This window comes from Alligator sinensis, unplaced genomic scaffold (assembly GCF_000455745.1).
Source record: "Alligator sinensis unplaced genomic scaffold, ASM45574v1 scaffold173_3, whole genome shotgun sequence".
Lineage (NCBI taxonomy): Eukaryota > Metazoa > Chordata > Crocodylia > Alligatoridae > Alligator > Alligator sinensis.
The window spans coordinates 88,959-102,875 of record NW_005842076.1 but is presented as its reverse complement, the minus strand read 5'-3'; the positions used below and the strand labels follow the sequence as shown (position 1 = coordinate 102,875).

Genomic DNA, 13,917 nt, shown 5'->3' with positions numbered 1-13,917 from the left:
GCTGTGGTGCTCCCACTCCCTAGCCGGCGCTTGCAGGGGGGGGCACCGGTGCTCCCGCCTGCCCCCCCCGCCCATCTCCTTTTTATGGGGAGCACGGGCTGCCAGGGGGTGCATGTGCACCCCCTACACATCGCCACTGGATCATTGCAACTCGGAACCCTTCCTGCAAAGCATTCTCAGTTACAGCGGGAAGCTGCACTTTCGCTGACACCCAAATCTTTGGAAATGTTAGAAAATTGCAAGAGGAAATTACACAAAATAAACTACTGTTCCAAAACCAGGAAAGGACAGCGTCTTTCAATGAACATGGCTTGCAACTGGCTGATGCCTGAAAAGAACAGAAATTCATTCTCTTCCCATAACAAACCTGTGCAAACATTATCAACCTGCTAAAACAGTGGCGGCCCCATGAAGAATTGGCAATGCAGGTCTCTCTTCTGGCCACATCAAACTAACCTAGGACAGGCCCACAAAGGAAAATGGAACAGAGAGGGTCAGGTGTTGATGCTAATGGAAGTGGGAGCCTTGAGAAATAGGTTACTAAAACATAGGATCTCCAATGATGCAACTATTTTTATTTTCTAAACTTTACACCTCTATAAATTGAAACGGCTTCTGGCCTCCTAAAACGAGAATGAGTGCAGACAAAGAAACATTTGCGTAACTGATTTCATTTGATCTTCACTCAATGGTCTAATCGATGTCATTTCAATTTAAAGACTCTTCTGAGTCTTAGACTGTATCTGGAATAATTCATGGCATTTTTGCTTCCCACCATTCTTAGGGTATATCTATACTAAAGTCATGAAGGCAACTACAACTCAAAGTAAATAAATCCATCTAGCTTCAAAGTACAGCTTGGGTATTGCTAGCAGCACAGCAATTTTCTAACATGTCCACAAGTATGGTCTGCTGTGGTAAGCAACTCCTACTAGCTCAGCATGTAGATGTACCATTAAAGATGCTTGGTGTGAAGCAGAATAGAGTAAATGCTACGAGGCATTTGCTCAAATGCACTAAATTATGAAGATGTATGGAACAGAAGCTTCCAGAAGACAGTAAGAAGTACAGAAGAAAACTGGGAAACAAGTAATGACTGAATTGAGCCCTCCAAATTTATGGAAAATGTGAAGGCTGAAGAGGTCAGTGTGATGCAGCTTACACCAAGTTTTTCAAGACCTCCAGCTATGCATGAAACCCTAAGGTTTGAGCTACAGGATTAAGTCCCCAACCAGGCACCTGAGGCAGCTCAAGAACAACTTTTTGGTCCATTTGAATTGAGACATGTTAGAACCTCACAAATACTGGAAGCAAGTGAAGAATGGGGGATGGCTACCATGTTGGCTAATACACAACACGCCTTTGACTTCAGGAATTAGGGTCACAACCTGGCTCAGAGGGCAAAACTCAGTAACTGATGATCAGCCCACTGCACAAAGTTCCACCATTTTTATCTTCTGCTCTAGGATGGATAAAGGCTTTGCACACAAATTTCTGGTGTGTGAACATTGTTGGGAAGCCTAAACACTATTCATTTTAATTCCAGTCCCTGCAGCTTTCAGGACACCTACAACTGTAATGGGTCTCTATGGAGAGCTTCATTTTCTGAGACCCTTGCACAACATCTGCAAAGCACGGTTCATGACTGCTTCCCTCACTATGGGTTGGGTACTGCTTTGCATCCTGACTGAATCCTAATGTGCCCAATAAAGCTCTGTTTATTTTAGCTTGGGATCTTTCCATAAACCTGTTTTGATGGGCAGAGCTCCTTCTCCTATGCTTTGGTGTCTTTTCCATTTAAGAGTAACAAACTTAAAAGATTTTAAAATAAATAAATAAATGAAACAGGAAACTCTCATGGCTTCAAGATCTCACTTTCTGGAGGGAATTTAGGACAAGAGACAATACTAACAAATACAATTTGTACCAGACTTTAAAGCCTACATACTCAAGCCAATGATCACACACATACACAAATTCATGCTGTGAATTCTCTTATGAGCTTGCTGGAGGTAACACAAGAAAGCTTGTACAGAGCCCTACACTCTCTTTTCTACTATATTAATATTATCCTGGTATTTACTTTTGTTATGTCCTTGAACATACAGCCTTAGCTCTCCACCTAAAATAATGTGCATACAGCTCAGTTCCCAGAAAGAGACTAAGCAAGCTGCAGATTTTAAGTTTAGCTTCCCACCTACAATTAATAAAAGTCAACAAACTTCAGAAGCAGTTTTGCAGTCTTCAGAACTGCATTTGACCTGCAACAATAGTCACTCCCTGGATATATTAAGCTGCCCTTACAGAAAATAGTGGTTCCCTCACCATGGAAGCTGTGCAGCAGGCAATTGGGAATGTGAACTATGCACCTAACTGCAGGGGGTTGTTGCATGTGCAAGGTTTGCAGGAGCACTAAATAGGCCAGGCGAAAACACACATCTGAAACCAAAGTAAGAGAGAGAAAAGGAAGAACAAAGAAACCTCACATTGGTTTCTTTAATGTATACAACCGTAAACATTTTCTGAGGTTTATTGGTTTGAAACGTTTTTTGTGGTCATGTAACTAAAATATAAGCTTTGATTGAAGAAACGGAACTTGGCAAGGACAGAATTCCTAAAGCAGCCCGTTCACTTGTCCCTTGTTTGAAGGATTAAAAATAAAGGTTTAACTCTGACAATCCACTTTGTTCTAGTGCAGGAACTGATCTATATTCATGCAGGTCCCGATCCAGCCAATTATTTGCTTAACATTCAGCATTTAAGTAATCCCATTGACTTCTTGCATGCTTCAACACATGTTAAGTGCTTTGCTGAACTGGGACCGCAATCAGATTTGGAGTGCCCCTTAATGAGGATTTACACATTAGGAGGAAAGGTCTCCAGAAAGGCCACTGTGGCCTGTATAGAAAGCTAGTCATCCACCTTCTTGATCAGTATATTTTTATTTAACTTTGTGTTTAAGTAAAAACCACACCACACACAAAGAAAGAATTCACAAGTTATGTCAAACAGAACATTACAAAACTGGCTCAATCTGGGAACAGCAGAGTGAAGCCAGGACTCTTTACTCTAACTTGCTCAGTTTAGATATCATAGACAGCAGCATATAATCCCCCTGGGGTGCAAAAACCACTTCAGTGTTTAACCTCAACTCTGAATGTTCTTACTTGTTTTTCACTCAGGCCCAGTTCTTCTCAACTCCACCAAGTTTCAGTAGTACTATTCTGAATTTTCAGTGGAAGAAGAGAGTTTAATTTGGACCTTTAAGATTTAACAGTGTAAGACATCTTTTGGCAGCTAATCATCATTACTAGCATCAACTAAGAAGAAAAAGATTTCCTTTCCACCCTGGAAGTGAGATGCATGATACAGTAAGGAGGAAAAGATTTACTACAGAAATACCAAAGTTACCCCATGCCCAACTACAGCAAGAATGTCAATTTTATGTATGTTAAGTATCTTGATTTTTCTTTAAAATGAGCCTAGCACACTATAATTGGGAGTATTTGCTCCTGGGGCCAAATAGTAAAGGTTTGGGATGCAGGAGAAACGATTGGCAAAGCTATAATGGAATAATGATTCTGCTGTAGTTGTGCCAGTATAACTCCCCCATGTGGACACTATTCCAGATTAAAATTGACTAATGATTATTCTGCTTTGCCTTTGACAATAGATTTCTCCATGTCTACTAGGAAAGCCCGCAAAGCCTCACTTCTACAATGAACAAAAGTCAATTTCCCACCGACAAAAATTAAGCATTCTGCCTAATTAGGGGCTGCAGGAATAGGCTCATGGTAATCACTTTGATGTTCCTTCTAGCACAGCAGATGTTACCAGGAGCTTGTCTATCAAGAAAAGCTGCACTGGATCTAAAATATAGGAGTGGTTTTAAACTGTTTTAGCAAAAACAGTGCCAAAAATCTTGTGTGGATAATCCAATGAATGAAGAAGGCTATTTGTGCCCAAAAGCTTGCAAAGAATAATGTTTCTAACTATTTACTTGGTCTAATAAAATATATCACATTTACTCAAAGAACCTTGTGTGGACAATTAAAATGTGAGTTTAAACCTAGAAAATTTTAGTTTGACTTAAGCAAATTGAGAATCTTTAAACAGTCCAAAAGAAGAAAGTCCACACTGGGGTCTCCATCTACTTTAAAACTGATGAATGGGGAATGGGGAATGCCCCATATAGACAGTGCCTAAACTAATCAGGTTCTCTCTCACCAGGATTCAAGGGTTCCCACCAGACACAGATGTGAGGCCCTGCATCCTACCATGGAGATAATTAAAGAATGAGACACACAGCCAGACCAGCGTTCCACCAACAGGGATTTGGGGAGTGCGGGAAAAGACATGATCCCTAGTAAGCTCCTTGCCAGGAGAGAATGCACAGGAGAGGGAGGCTCCCTCCTCAACAGAGCTGGAGAATCTATTTCAGCACCAAAGAAACAATCCCCCTTAACATCTCCCAGTGTGTTGTCAAAACTGACCTGTGTGAAATTTAAGAAGAGAATGGATATAAATCAAAGGGGAAAAAGTAATAAAAAACTCCCGGCAGACTTGATGACATGTTGATAATGTTCTCGTCCTGGAGTCAGGGTGACACCAGCCCGAAGATGATATATAGAACTAAGCCCACATACCAACGATTTACTGGCCGAACGACAGTTTTCATTGATCAGAGGCCAACAATTACTGGATCCCATCCCGCTGCCTATTTCAGTATCAGGCTCTGGCTTACAATCAAAACACTAGCCCTGCTTCTCTACAGTTCATGTGCCAACTTTGCACTGGATGCTGAAGCCAAGCAAGAATGATATGCAAATCTGGCAGGTGTTTGGGGCATACCAATGCTGCTCACAAGCCCAGACATAAAAAAGGAAACAGCAGAAAGGCTAGGGGAGTCCCGATCTGCTGCAGAGAAGCTGCAGGCTCTGCATAGTATACAATAAACAGGTCCCAGAAACAGGAGACTTAGCTTTCAGGCAGTAACACAAAAGCCCAATTATTTTTGCTCAGTATAATCACACACGTTCTTTATATACCCTCCAGATTGTTTGAACGTTTCTCCTGCCATTGAAGCTCATATCAAAAGGGGCAAGAACTTACAGTAAACAAATAAACCAATGATACTGGTACCAATCACAGAAGGATTTTTTTTTTTTTTTTACGTAGGAAGCCAACAGAAAAAGATTCCTTTCCATGTGTATGGAAAATGCATGCATCAAGCTTAATTGATATCTGCAAGGACACATTCATAGCCATGATTAAACTTTTGGAAGAAGATGAGTCAATGTGGGAAAAGGTGTTGGCAAATAAATGTGTTTCCAGTATGTTGTATTCTCTCACAGACAGCCAAGATCACGTAATATGTCCTGGTCTGTTGGTAACTACCCGTGTACACTACACTCAGCACTATGAATGCTATGAATCTCCCTGAACATCCATCCATCACTGCTGGGACCCAAACAAGTATTGGAAAGAGCTCCTGTGAAGTAAGGTCCCAGTTCAAGAAAGGACTTAAGTGCATGCCTAATTGTAAGTATCACATACTTAATGTTTGGCAAGCACTTAAGTACATTGCTGAATCTGGGCCTACATGAAGAGTGATATTACACTATCCCATATGTCACATCTTTCCTAACCTAATGACATGAATAAAATACCTGTTGCTTTTTTTCATAAATTGTTTCTCTAAATACTGACTTAGCCAAGGCTCAAAGTAGAAAGAAAAACAGCTCAGGAGTTTAGAAAGTGGAATTTAATAAATTCCAGAGCTAGAAATATTTTTCAGGTACAACACCAACTCTCCAATCCTACTCCAATTTGAACGAGGATTTTTCCTCCAGCCACATTTCCAGTCTTTTCTGTCTTAGGCCAAGTGTTTTATCCCATTTGACAAAAGGGGAATGTGCCTGACTCTGAAGTGAAAATGATGAAACTGACTATCCACAAACTGCTGACAAGCGCATAGCCTGAAAAGACAGGACGTTTCCATTTTCTCTGATGTTCCTGTGACAGCAACGGTGCAAGTATTACTTGTAAAAAAAGGATGAACAACATTGCAGGCAGAAGCCTGACTTTTAATCTCCATGCAAATCCTGCGTTCATGAAACACAGGCAGCGTGGAAGCCCCAGAGACTGTAATCCTGTGCCTATCCAGGAGTACAGAGTTGGGAGTAGCAGGGTAACACTTTCCTCGCAATTCTCATCTCAAAGTTTAACCTAAAGAATCACTCAAGGTGGTAATTAAGACTCCATACCTAGCTTCTCTGTACTATGAATGTTGAGCAGTGCTTATTAATCATAATGAAGTTTAGGTGATTCAATTAGGGATCCATTATACCAGGCTCTGTACAAACACAAAGCAAGGGTTTACTTTATGCACTTTTAAGGCACAGAGTTCTTCTGGTCGCTAGGTACTCAAATGGAACCCCAAAAGTTATTTAAAATAAAGAGCATTCAGATAAAAATGACCACCATGCTGAGCTGAAGTTTTAGAGAGAAGAAACTCTGCATACTTTTATTACCAACTGCAAGAAACACACAGTTCCCCAGGGCATCACAACTTTAAAAACAAAAATTGAAAGCCTTTTGCCTAATGCGGGCAGATTGCTGACTGCGACAATGCTGCCTTTTCCAGACCAGAGAAATTAACAGAGTGGCAGAATGTCTGCAGACTCACAAGTATACTAGTATTTCCTTCTCAGGAATGGGTGACGTCCTCAAGGAATGCATATGTCTTTCAACCCCCTTCAGTCTCAGCCCCTATCTGCATTCTGAACCTCTTCAGTTGATAAAACCATGTATTAACAGGAGCCACAACTGTAAAACAACTTTCTCTTCAGACTTTATTCCCCCAATTCAGTATGGAACTGCCAGTCTCTACCTGTCCAAGTACTGATACGATCAGTAAGGACCGACCATGGAAAGCATTCTCTACTATTAGCTAGGATGAAGAACTAGTGATCTTCAAAACTTCTAGAACTAGTGCAAGGCACTGAGCTAGGAAACCTTGGCTCTCACTCAGCCCATCTGTAAAACAATGAAAGTGCCTACCCATGTTATACGAGTATTAGGAAGAATACTTTCAAGTACATCAGGATGAGCACTGTATCATTACTGTATTTTTTCTGGCCAATTCTGAGTACATTTTAAAGCCCACACCAAGCACTGAGGGTTTTTCATATTTCCCCTCCCCTTCCTTTGCATTTTTCTTTTCTGCTTCTTCTGGTGTTTAGGTAGTCTGGTGTTCATCAGCATGCCCTTCTGGTCAGGCATCTGTTTCAGCTTCATCTGCTCTGTGAAATAAGGTTCTCAAGTTCAAAGAGTCCAAATTATTACCTGAAAAGAGTTCCTAGATTAGAACATCTGCAGCCACTAAGTCAGCTGGCTCCTAAATATAATACCATAGAAGTAATCTGTGTATACAAGGCTTGAAAAAGTTTATCCTTTATCTACTCACTTGAAGAGTAAGCCTACTAACCAGGGCAAGAAACACTCTTAAAACCAATAGACTTCTAGAGGCCTTGCCCTGTAATTAAAAATAATAAATTTCAGCTGTATGCTGGTCATCGTGAACTCAATTCGATTGTCCAACTCTTTCAATCCAGTTTCTAATTAAAACATGTTCTTAAATATTACTTAGAGTTGAGATTATTTGCTCCTGAGAAGGCATTTTTAAGTCCTTAGTTTTGTTTTGTTTTCTGGTGGTTGTTTTTTTGGGGGGGCTGGGGGGGACAGCATCAGCAAAGGGCACACGGAGCAACAGCATTCGGAAGCCTAGCATGGCCATTTGAGACTGTAATCTCCCACGATTTATTCCTGTACCTTAAATAACACTGGAAACAACAAAAACATTATACACAATCTTGCTTTCTAATTCTCCCATTTAGATCTTTGCCTTTTCTGCGATTAGGGTTCACTCTTTTTGTGCACGAGATGACCAGCATTTGTGTCCGTCCAATGAATTTAATCATGCCAGATAGATCATAAACTTCCTAAAGTTCCAAGAAATAAATTTGAGACAGACCCAAATGAGGTACATGAGAAAAATAGCTGTTTAAAAAAAACCCTGGGATTCATTATTTCAGCTTGAATAGCATACAGGACCACATATCGATGAACTCAGCTTCATGATTCCCACAGTTGATGTCAATAGTTAACAATAGAAGCCAGAGAAACAGCACACCTGTATGGAATGAAATAAATGGAGATCTAAAATGAGGGATAGTCAAGACATGAAGACAAGGCAATCTGCAATTAAGATCATTCAGGTTTCTTTTTACTGAGTAGGTGCAGGTTGCATGCCGGGATGATCTCTGCAAGTGACTGCAAAGGAGCGGACAACTTTTCAAGAATCTCCAAAATGTCCAAGTAACACTTGAATAAAAGGTATTTAAAAATCCTTCTCATTCTTGCCTTGACAGCATCTGACAAAGCAAGTTTTTCCACACGATTGGAGAGAGAGAGAGAGAGAGAGAGAGAGAGATTTTCCTCTTATTAAGTACCCATATCATCAGATGCATACAGTTGGAAGATCTACATTTCTTGCAACCTGCCAGCCCAAAAAGCAGTTAAACTCTCCAGCAAGTGGTGGGGCTGCAGTTATATTTAGCCAGTTCAGACAGAAACTGCTCTTGCAGTCTTCAAAAGGCATATCAGGTGCTGGTGCCTATTTTTAAAGGGACGTCTAAACTTCCCAAGTGTAGTGACCTGTAGGTTTGGACACTGCTTTTAAAGGACTGAGCTAATTAACTGCAGGTCCACAAAAAAAAAAAAAAAAAGAACTTCAAAGAGGAAAGCCAGGCTATGATAAAGGCTGCTGAAGATCACAGGAATTGGAGCTCCTCCTACTTCAAACACAAGTATCCAGAAAAGGATTTTGCTTATCTTTGCCATTAGTATACTGGCAAGCCTGCACCCTTGTCTTTCCTGCAATTAAGTGACATCACCTTCTGCTCAAGAAGCTATCAAGTACCTATGGGGTTGATACTGAAGTGAAAAGTTAGTCTGCATACATACAATTTTTTTTCTTGGTTCCAAAATGATACCTTTTATTAGACCAACTGGAAAATGGCAAGAAAATTGTCCTTTTCTGCAAGCTCTCGGGATCAAAGTCCCTTCGTCAGGCTCTGGGAAAAGTGTAGATGGTACAAGATGGTAAAAAGTCCCCATTGGTAGGAATAGTCTGCATACAAACACTTGCCCTAAAACCATTAATGTAGCTTAATAACACTGTATCAATAACAGTAACAATCATTATTGAGAACTAAATTTATATTAGTAATGTTATATTTATAATATTTTTTCATACTTTCCTTCAAGGATTTCAAAGTGCTTAACAAATATGAGCTAAACCTTACAAATCCTCTGGATTATAGTCAAAGGTAGGCAAAATGCGACAGCAGGAAATTGAGCACAGAGTAAAGGGTGATACAAGAGGCACTAGAATCCAGGAGTCCTTTTACAACCCAACCTCTGTCTGATTACTCATCAACAATCTCTTCCATATTATTTGTACCCTCTGCCCTATCTGTGCATACTGAAGTGCATGCCACATGCACTGTACAAGATGTATTCACTATCTTGTCACCCCTGAGCTACTCCGAAAACAAAATGATGGCTTAAAGTTGTTCAGGTGATGTGAGTAATTTTTCTCTCCTGCTGCTGACTGAGTGCACTGCACACTTATAATCTAATGAAACCGTTCCTTTAACCAATGCTGCAGTGGGAAAAGGAAGGATTTTCTCTCTCCGTTCAATTTAAAATGAGGATACAAAAAGATATGGATAAGCCACAATCTCAAGGCTAGGCTCAGAAATGCTATGGTTGCTTATCTGGTCTCCTGACGTATAAACAAGAGTGCTGATGGGAAGAAATCCTCCACTTAAGTAGAATATTTACCTGCAGCAGACGCTGGGTAAAAAGCAGTAGCTCTACAAGGATAATTCTGTGTGCGCAAGTTCTGTGTGTCTGTCTCTCTCTGTCCTTCACACACACACACACACATAGCAGTGCAAAGCCGTTCAAATTCTGCAGTCAACGGTTCCTAAACCTACCAGTTTTCAGTACAGTCACATGGATGTTCACATAAACCCCTTACATCACTACTGGCGTTCCAATTTGTTTTTTTTCCAACACAGAGGCCTTCCATAAAGCACCAGTGAAAAAAAAGATTAGTTGGCAGCTTTTTTTCCTCTCTCTTCCTGCTCTTCCTCTTTTTCATTTGCTCTTAGGATCTGACTTCTGACATCTCTTTTGATAGAACTTCCCCCTCTTCATTGTTGAATACCTCCTTTTGTTTTCACCTTGCAGGGTACCAGTTCAGAGCCTGCTCATTGTTAGATATACTGGTGATGTCCTGTGCACATCCTGTAAAAGGGTCTTCATACATCGAAGTTTTCTCCACTAGCTAAAATACAACTAACCAATTTCATAAAGGCTCTTAAGATACCCAAAGGCCGAACCTTGCAGACCTTATTTATCATTTTGTGTTCAACGACATAGGGTTCTCAGTGCTAGAAGAACATTATTATGCATATTGTGCATTATTCCTACAACAGTAATACCCAAAGGACCAATAAGAAACAAGATCTATACATGTGCAGCTACATACAAGTAGCAAAAAAGACAGCTTCTGCTACAAAGAGCTTACAATCTAGAGACACAGGAGGATGTAGAACACAACAAAGGGTGATGGTGAAATGAATGTAAGCTTTCAGATGCAAGTAGCTAACCATACAGTTTAGAGGCTTTCAAGCTCTTGTTTTATTTAAATAAGAGAAATGGATAAGAGACCTTATAGCTCAATGTACAGATCCTATAATGAGGAGCTAAGGGATTATAAAAAAAATATCAATGGACATTTACCTGCACTGTGGTATAATAAGACTGTTTCTGAAAACTGTCCAGTTTCATCTTTAACTTACAACATGACTGAAATAAACAAGTTATTAATTATTCTATAATCTCCAGCTGCATCATATCACACACAGCACACTGATTCTACATTATCCATTAATGCCATCAGCATTCTTGTCTGCATTATACCCATTTTTGGCCTCCTCTGCTCTGGTGGCTTTTGTTCATTTATAACATGGAGTGTGACTGCTGAAGGATTAATAAACTTGGTACCATTTCCTTCGCTGCCTCACCCAGTACTGTTATACACTAAAAAAACACTGATTTCGCCTTGGGGGTGATGACAAGGACAATTCTTATTGAAGTTTAACTTGAAAAAAAAATTAAATACATGTTTAGGTTTCCTTGATAACTTAGCCATAAGGTACAATACAGTTAAAATCAACAACTCTTCTTGTTCAGTCATGATGCTCACACATTTATATTTGAGTAATCCGTTAGGTGCCTATACATGTGCAGCGAGACTGTTCCAAATTGCAGCATGTCAGAGCAGACTCAGTTGAGTCTGCTGGAACCCGGTAATTACCACGTTCCAGCAGATTCCAGCATCACATCTATCAGTGTCCCCACACTGAAAAATGGCAGTGGGGGCACTTTAACCAAAGCTCATTTGACAAGCTTTAGTTAAAGCGACTCCACTGCCATTTTTCAGTGCGGGGACACCAATACACATGACACTCTGTGTGCCTGCATTAGAGCAGCTATCAGAGCTGCTCTAATTAAAGCTCTGCCCCTCTGCCCCCACCTCCCAGACCACATGTATAAATGCCCTTTACCTTTCCTACAAACACTTGCATTGCAATAACTTTAATAACTTTACACCAATTAAGTGAAAGAAAAATTGGCCTACAGCTTTATAAACAAAACTGAACTCAAGAAGACCTCGTAACCTGTAGACCTCCTCTTCCTTATACAAGCCATTTTTTTTTTCTGGCCAACAGCTAGACAATGATCATAAAAACATTCATTCATGGAACTGATTTAAAAAGATGAGCAGTTGCCTCTAGCAACATTAGTGACAGGAACAGGCTGTTGACAGACTCAATGTTCCATCAGTGAATTGCCTTAACAATATAGTATTAATTCATTTTGTTTTACCGTTTACAACTTTTCTAAAATTTGTACATGCTTTTACACATATCTTTCTTTTTTGTGATTGTTTTTCCCTTTCTGCCTGAACAGTCCCATCTGCAAAGCTTCTGAGTTAAGAAAAATTTTAAACCATTTTCTGTTACAGCCTGTAATCAAAATTTAACCTAGCACAATCACTAATGTAAGAAGAAAGGTCATGACATGAAACCCAGGAGACTGAAACTGTAAAACAACTAAATTATGCAACAATCCAGAAGCCATTCTCTTGTACACAATTTTGTGGCAGTTCCAAAATCTACTTACAACTAAAAATAAATAAATAAATAAAATAAAATGAGACAGACAAGATTTCAAGTTGCTTTGCTGTTACCCTTATAATGCCTGGTATCAGAGCCCTGAAAAAGTCAATTTCCCTTATGCAGAACTTAACATAAATATGTTTATTTTTCAAGTTGTGATTTTTTTTTGGTCATGGTTCCAAGTAGATGGCTGCCTGGTATCAAGAGCCTGAACAGTCGTAAGATTGTGTGTACTTTTAATGTGCGAGCTATCTTTGTCTGAAAAATGGCTCCATTTGGCTAAGATAATGTATGTATTTTAACACAATTTGCAATCCAAATGACACATTCTTGAATTTGCTATGAATGGGCGGGGGGGGGGGGGGGGGGGGGTTGGGGGGGAATTCGTTTTGCATTTTAATAGCAAATAACCATCATCCCTCTCATTAGCATATCTGCTAGTTGCCAAGCCAAGCAACTGGATGGAGTAGACAGGAAAAAAAACCTACATCATCACGATATGTATCTATAAATACATATATGGATATCATTCTACAGACAGAATATTCACATTCCTAGGAAAACATCACATTCAAAAGGAAGCAGAGCTGCAAAGGCAACTGCCATAAGTGGATGTAATTCTGAGAACGCAGCTCAGCTGTCCTTCGGCAACTGGGAAGTCTTTACACTTACCATAAGTCCTGTGGCCCTTTTTACTGGGTCTTGTGATTCTCCCAAGTGGTATCAAGTGGTATGTGAGAGGATTTGAAGTGACAGCCCTAATTAAACCTGAGGAGGATGGGACTCTACTTGGTTAGCAGGTTTCAAAGCATGTTTGTAAAGGGATATGCAGCATAGGAAGCAGGCATCTTTCTCCCCCTCATTAACCCTTGACAGGTATGACTTAAAGATGAAATCTCACACCTTTCCCTGGTTTAGCTGTAAGTGCTCAGATATGCACAGAGATAATTCTTGGATTCCCAGGGTTTACAATTCCCAGCTCCACACAATGACAAACCACCTTCTGGTGTTTATTTTTTGAAGACAGGGTAGATATACGCCTTTACAAACTAACTAAATAAGATACATATATATGTATATACACACACAGAGAAAGAAAGCGCACAAGCTTTCATGAACCCAAGTTCACTTCATCAGATGCTGTGCCGGCACATGCAAAAAACAGAGTATAAGAAGGAAAAAAAATTAAAATACAAAAGACAAGGGAGGAGGGAGAGAGAGAGAGAGGGGTGAGAGGGGGGAGGAGGCAGTGGTAAGAGAAAAGCAAACAAGCAGTAAACTCATAGGAACAAAGTGGGTCACAAAAGCTAATCCAGGAAATGAGATACAAATGCATAGTACATGTTTAAACCATACTTAACACGGTCCAGTTTGTAGATGACTGTTTTCTACTGTTTCCCCGATTCAAACTGGTTTTTAAAATTTTTTGCCTGAGAACTGCAATCCTAAGGTAAGCAACGGAGGCTCCAGGGAGGCTGAAGCGTTTTACTGTAGCCTTTTGTGTCTTTCTGCACTGTAAGCAGATGATGCATATATGACACTGGTAGAGTTGTACTCCCTGTTATTAGGCCCAGTGAGGATGTGGTCTGTGTTGATGTGG

The 13,917-nt window shown here is 40.1% G+C and overlaps 1 protein-coding gene and 1 long non-coding RNA gene across 3 annotated transcripts in view; one reads left to right on the top strand and one right to left on the bottom strand.

The window, feature by feature from the left end:
* The window catches only part of LOC102387765, a 16,966-nt gene extending 12,190 nt beyond the window's left edge, over positions 1-4,776 (top strand). The window contains exon 3 of the long non-coding RNA XR_323832.2: positions 4,231-4,776. This is a non-coding gene — a long non-coding RNA (uncharacterized LOC102387765). The remainder of the gene's footprint in view (positions 1-4,230) is intronic.
* Positions 1-13,917, bottom strand: part of NKD1 (naked cuticle homolog 1) — a 170,590-nt gene that overhangs the window by 104,654 nt on the left and 52,019 nt on the right. The gene's annotated exons all lie outside the window — the stretch shown is intronic.